The 6,652-nt window shown below is 39.8% G+C and overlaps 1 protein-coding gene across 6 annotated transcripts in view; it reads left to right on the top strand.

The window, feature by feature from the left end:
* Positions 1–3,957: 3,957 nt before the first annotated feature.
* The window catches only part of ect2.L (epithelial cell transforming 2 L homeolog), a 37,062-nt gene continuing 34,367 nt past the window's right edge, over positions 3,958–6,652 (top strand). The window contains exon 1 of one of the 6 annotated variants that reach the window (XM_018261788.2): positions 3,958–4,173. The gene's annotated coding sequence lies outside the window, so the exon portion shown is untranslated. 6 annotated transcript variants of the gene reach the window in all.

Here is a 6,652-nt window from a genome sequence, read left to right as displayed (position 1 = left end):
TGTGTGCCCTTATTTCCTCCCTCTCTCCTTTCCTGTGTGCCCCTATTTCCTCCCTCTTGCTTGTCCCTGTGTGCCATTATTTCTTCCCCCCTCATGCTCTGTGTACCCCCATATCATCCCTCTCTTCCCCTATGTGCCCCTATTTCCTCCATCTCTTTTGTAACCTTTGCATCCTCCTTTTCTTTTGTGTTGTGTACCCCTATTTTCTTGCTCTCTCTCTCTCTTGCCATGTGCTCCATTTCCTCCCTCTCTTTTGTGCTCTATGTAACCCCTATTTCCTCCCTCTCTTGGGCCTGTATAACCTTTTTTCCTACAGTATATACTTGGTGTGTCAGTAGGCAGAAAGAAGAATTCCCAATAGGGCTTGGCATTTGATAGGACCAGCCCTGCCCCAAACCGTAGTAACTCCTATTATATATGTGTCCCAGTATTTGCCCAGGGTGTTGTGGGCTGTATATTTCAATGGAGGATAGACAGGACATTGGATACAGTAGCTTCAATGCTGTCAGGTAGAAGATGACAACTATCACCTGCCATAGGGGAACACTTTTGTGCACTTCAGTTACTCCATTTTGGTACAATATGCCACACACACATTATATATATATATGACTGACATGTCCATGAGCCCCTGGATTCTGGATAAGTGTTTACAACTTGATCTATTCAGTTCTACATAATAATTACTTAATTTTTCAGGATTCTTTGAGGTCTGGCATGGTGCCGAGTGACTGGCGAATTGCTAATGTGGTGCCTCTATTCAAAAAGGGATCCTGTTCTCAGCCTCAAAACTATAGGCCTCATCTGGAGTATGCAGAGCAATTTTGGACTCCAGTCCTTAAGAGGGATATAAATGAGATGGAGAGAGTGCAGAGACGTGCAACTAAACTGGTTAGAGGGATGGAAGACTTAAATTATGAGGGTAGACTGTCAAGGTTGGGGTTGTTTTCTCTGGAAAAAAGGCGCTTGTGAGGGGACATGATTACACTTTACAAGTACATTAGAGGACATAATAGACAAATAGCAGGGGGCCTTTTTACCCACAAAGAGGATCACCGTACCAGAGGCCACCCCTTCAGACTAGAAGAAAAGAACTTTCATTTGAAGCAACATAGGTGGTTCTTCACAGTCAGGACAGTGAAGTTGTGGAATGTACTGCCAGGTGATGATGTGATGGCTGACTCTATTAATGCCTTTAAGAGGAGCTTGGATGATTTCTTGGATAGACATAATATCAAAGGCTTTTGTAATTTTAAATTCTATAGTTAGTATAGATATGGGTATATATAATTTATGTGAAAGTATGGAGGGGTGTGTGTATGGATGCTGGGTTTTCATTTGGAGGAGTTGAACTTGATGGACTTTGTCTTTTTTCAACCCGATTTAACTATGTAACTATGTAAAAGGAACAACCGACTACAAAGGAGCTTAAAAAACTGCATTATCCTAGCAGCTAGGCAACCCCTATTGAGGTCCTGGAGGCCTTCTTCTATAAACATATATTATGCCTGGCTGGATTCTTGCAAGTAAGAAATTAGTCAGTGTAACTCTGAAAAAAAACTTTAATTGCTTCTAGAAATATAAAATCCCTGGATAGACTATAGATTCATTGGATCTTTACCCACACAAATATATCTAACTTCCATGTTAATCCATGGAACTGGTTAAAAACTGCATTATCCTAGCAGCTAGGCAACCCCTATTGAGGTCCTGGAGGCCTTCTTCTATAAACATATATTATGCCTGGCTGGATTCTTGCAAGTAAGAAATTAGTCAGTGTAACTCTGAAAAAAAACTTTAATTGCTTCTAGAAATATAAAATCCCTGGATAGACTATAGATTCATTGGATCTTTACCCACACAAATATATCTAACTTCCATGTTAATCCATGGAACTGGTTATATTTAGTAAGAACTACTGGGTTATGGCCTACTACTTAACCAATAAAGTGAATTTTGCAATCCATCATCAATTATAATTACAAACACTCACTTTACACGTGGAAACAAAGGCACTTTATGTTATTTGTAGAAACTTAAATTCACACTAATGTAACAATACAGTATATTTGTGTGTCAATTTATTGTTTAAATATAAAATGAACAAACAGTGGTAAAAATAAAAAAATGTATATATCCATTTTGTCTCTAATAAATCTATCTCCACAATTTCCCTGACCCAAATAAGAGGGCTTGCATGTTCAACAATCCCTTTAGTGTCACCATGACTATTTTCACAAGCAAAGCTGCTTGAGTTCTTGGAAGTAAGGTGGGGGGGGGAGCTCCCCCCTGCCATTTGAAAGTATGATCAGTTTCCCTGCAGAGCAGTTAGGGACTGCCTAGTTTCCTATCTGTAGCAAATAAAATGAAGGAGGAATTTTACTGCATACAATCAGGTTTAATTTGTTTGCCTTTACATCCCCTTTAAGTATTCACTATTATTCTCTTAAGTGGTAGTATACAGTCCTGCTGTCCAATTTTTGAAATATGGACAAAATAAAACAATGCTAATATGATCTGGACAGGGCAAATTCCAGCTCACCAATCATAGCCCTGCATCCTGTCACCCCTTCAGGGAGGAGCTAGGGGCCACATGGCAGAGTTTGGCCCAGTAGCATAACTACAATCAACCCTGTCCCCCTGCAAAAAAAAACTCATCACTGGGGCCTGGCACTTATAGGCCAATTCCCAAACCACAGTCAGCTGGCTGCTGCTTGCTTACTTGAAGCAGGTGCCAAACTAGCATCAGTGATGGGAACTGCAATACAGCAGAACCCACAGTCTGGACCCCCTGTCCTCCAAGCTCCCCAAGGCAGCAGGGTCTTCTGTATTGTTGGTATACCACTTTTTGGGACCCAAGAGACTCACAGGTATGATTCGCAAGTAGGGTTGCCACCTGGCCTGTACTTTACCGGCCTGGCCGGTAAAAACGATGGTTGATCCCCAATGTTATTAAAAGGGAAAAAAAAAAAATATATATAGGAAGGCTGGTATTTTTTTCCAGAAAAGGTGGCAACCCTATTCGCAAGTCACAAAAGGAAACGCACTTGCGAGATTGGCTAGAGTTTGGACTAGGGTTGCCACCTGGCCGGTAAAAATGATAGTTGATCCCAGTGTTATTAATAGGTAAAAAAAGAGAAATATATTGGACAGCCAGCATTTTTATTCTAAAAAGGTGGCAACCCTAGTTTGGGCAGATCACGGGTGAGATTTTGGTAGAATTGGGGCATGGGCGAATATATGTAACACGTGCAAGAGGCATTTTATTTAAATTGGGGTAACTCCTTGAGGGGAGGGCCCTGCCTACTAAGTAGTATGATGTTCAATGACTACTGATGGTGGACCTGGATAAATATTAGTTAGTTTACACTTTCCTGAAAGACAGGAATGTTTTGTAAAATCCTAAAACACATGATGTAGCAAGTGTGTAAGGGCCAGGCTACTACTCTTTGTTAATTAGCGGTGGAAAAGGCGGGCCCTTATAGATTTCCAGTCAAATTAATGATTCTGCCTCAATAAATCCCCCAGGAAATGCCTGGAAAGTGGGAAAAAAAGGACTTTTAAAAATCGGCTACAAATGAAGTACAAAGTTCGGCTCGCAGCGAATATTCTTCAAAAAAAACTTCAACTCTCCTTTGTTTTGAATTAACACCAACACAAACATTACACACGAAAACAGCTCAGTCCACGGCTCATTTGCAGAGAGCGCTCTCTAGCACCGAGGAATGAAAGGGCAGAAAGATAAACAATCCAATACAAAGAGAAACAGTTTCGGCGTGACATCAGCCAATAGACCGCAGCCTTTCTTCCGCCACTTATTAACCAATCGTTCAAATTTGCGGACTACCAATGAGCGTTTGCTTGACGTTATCCCTTAGAGGCCAGGTGGGATCGAGTTAGCCAATCCGAAGACACGTGAGAAATGACTGTTAGCAAGCGCGTCTCCGCCAGCCAATAGGGGGTGTTCTATCATATGCTTTGCGTGCGCCCAATCAGAAGCGGCCTTATGATTAGGCTCGAGAGTTTGAATCTGGTTGATGGCTGCTTGTGCTGGAGGAGAATGAGTTCTATGTAGTGAGGCGGCTCTTGTATTGCGTGCCTCCCCGTATACCTGCATTTCCTCCATTGAGCTCGCTACTGCTGCTACCTGCTTCTCTTCAGTCCTGCGGACCGGTAATGACATTTAGGCAGATACACACCTGTGTCAATAGCTCGGCTTTTACATGGCGCCCATTGCTCTCGGTGCTGCTGGTAATCGGCACATCTCCGGTTCTACCGGAAGCCGCTGTCAGGGGATGTTGAGGTGTATAGTTCAGCAACAGCTGGAGAAGTAGGAACATGCCGGCTTGTTAGTAGTGTCTGAGTGAATGTGGGCTACAGCCGAGGGAGGGGCCTACTGAGGAAGACTCAGGTGCCAGGCCCTGAGGGGCACATTATTTCTATGCAGTATGGGTGTTTGTCTGGGTAGCACCTGTGTGAATACTTGTCTAGTTACCTGGATGTTAGTTTATTCATTCTATGACCCTCCCAATAGTGTGGGCTGCACACATAAACAGGTACGTTTTGGCACTGCTTGTCTTGGTGCTTCCATCATTTACACCAGTGATCCCCAACCAGTAACAGGTTGCTCTTCAACCCCTCGGATGTTGCTCCCAGTGGCCTCCAAGCAGGTGCTTCTTTTTGAATTTCTGGCTTAAAGGCAAGCTTTAGTTGCATACAAAATATGTATACTGCAAAACATATCCTCCTGTTGGCTGCAAGTCCACTTAGGGGCTATCAATAACCAATCACAGCCCTTATTTGGAAGCCCCGGAAACTTTTTGCATGCTTGTGTTCCTCCCCAACACTATTTTATACCTGAGTGTGGCTCATGGGTAAAAAAGGTTGGGGACCCCAATCTACACCATAGTTCTCCATGTTCTGTCCTTCCTACTGTTTTGCCACTAGAAGCCAATTTGTTTCAGGGAGTTTTAGTCCAACAACCTGTAGGATCACATTCTTTCTTGAAATTTAACTCAAATGAATACAATATTTTGGTAACTATGTAATGAGAATCAGAGGGAGATATATATGTTTCACTGTGTTTGTGTATATGTTTTTGTGTGTCACATAAGGAGTTACATACCTGGGTGCAATACAGGGATGCAATATTCACTCAAGAAAAATGCTGCTGCACACCAGGATTTATTGTGAAAAAGTTAATCCTTTATTTGATCAAATAAAGGATTAACTTTTTCACAATAAATCATATATATATATATATATATATATATATATATATATATATATATATATATATATATATATATATATATATATATATATATATAATTTTTTTTTTTTTTTTTTTTTTTTTTTTTGTTTGTGTAGTTGTTACAAGAAAGCTCCAAGTTGCGAAAAGGCTGTCTCCCATAGACTACATTTTATCCACATAATCCAAATTGTTAAAAGTTATTTTCTTTTGTCTCTCTAATAAAGCAGTACCTTATATTTGATCCAAACTAAGATATAAATGTAGTTGTTATCCAGAAAGCTCCAAATTACGGAAAGGCCATCTCCCATAGACTACATTTTAGCCACATAATCCAAACTGTTAAAAATTATTTTTCTTTTGTCTCTGTAATAATAAAACAATACCTTGTACTTGAACCAAACTAAGATATAAATAATCCTTATTGGAGAAAAAACTACCCCTTTAGGTTTATTTAATGTTTAAACGAGTAGTAGTGTAGTAGTAGTAGATTAGTTGTATTTAGATCCAAATTACTGAAAGTTCCCTTATCCAGAAAACACCAGTTCCCGAGAATTCTGCATAAGAAGTCCCTTACCTGTATCGGAAACATGTTGAGAGAAATTAAAATAAGCAATTACTGTGCCTTAGATATTCTGATTGATTTTTATGGATTACAATTGTGAGAACAATGCCCCTGCACATTTTCTGTCAGTTAAAATATTTCAGTGATTGTAAGTTTGAACACGCGGTACATAGAATGGCTGCATTTTATAATTGCCTCATTGTATTGCCTCTCCCATTAGTGCTTCTGACTGCAGTCTCTGTGTAGTGTCATATTTGTAAGAATTTGTCATAAAAGAATGTATAAGACACCTGGTGAAAAACAAGTTTTGTGATTTACTAGTTTGTGTTGTAAAAGTCTCTTTTGTAAAACCAGTTACAGTTTAAAGCATCTCTATCTGTTAAATTATAACAAAGCAACCCACCACAAACCATGTAATTACATGTTGGCAAACAATAATATTTTTTTTTCTTTTGGGAGGAGAAGAGGCTAATGTATTACTGACAAATTCTAAAAATTCTAGAAGCCACAAAAACAATAATAAAGGGGTTGTTCACCTTCCAGACCCTTTTTTCAGTTAATTTGTTTTCAGATTGTTCCCCAGAAATACTTTTTTCAATTACTTCCCATTATTTATTTGTTACTGTTAACAAAATCTAAGTTTAAAGTTGAATGTTCCTGTCTCTGGTGTTTCGGTCAGGCAGCTCAGTAATTCAGGTGCAGACTCTAAACTGTTACAATATGCAACATTTTGTTGATCAATTTCTCAGCAGCATCTCTGGAGTATTAGCAACTATTGTATCAATTCCAACAGCTGCCTGTAATGAAACCCAGTGAATCTGCTCTGCAGGGACAAA

The sequence above is a fragment of the Xenopus laevis genome, chromosome 5L (genome assembly GCF_017654675.1).
Source record: "Xenopus laevis strain J_2021 chromosome 5L, Xenopus_laevis_v10.1, whole genome shotgun sequence".
NCBI classification, from domain to species: Eukaryota; Metazoa; Chordata; class Amphibia; order Anura; family Pipidae; genus Xenopus; species Xenopus laevis.
This window is presented reverse-complemented; position numbering and strand designations above follow the sequence as displayed.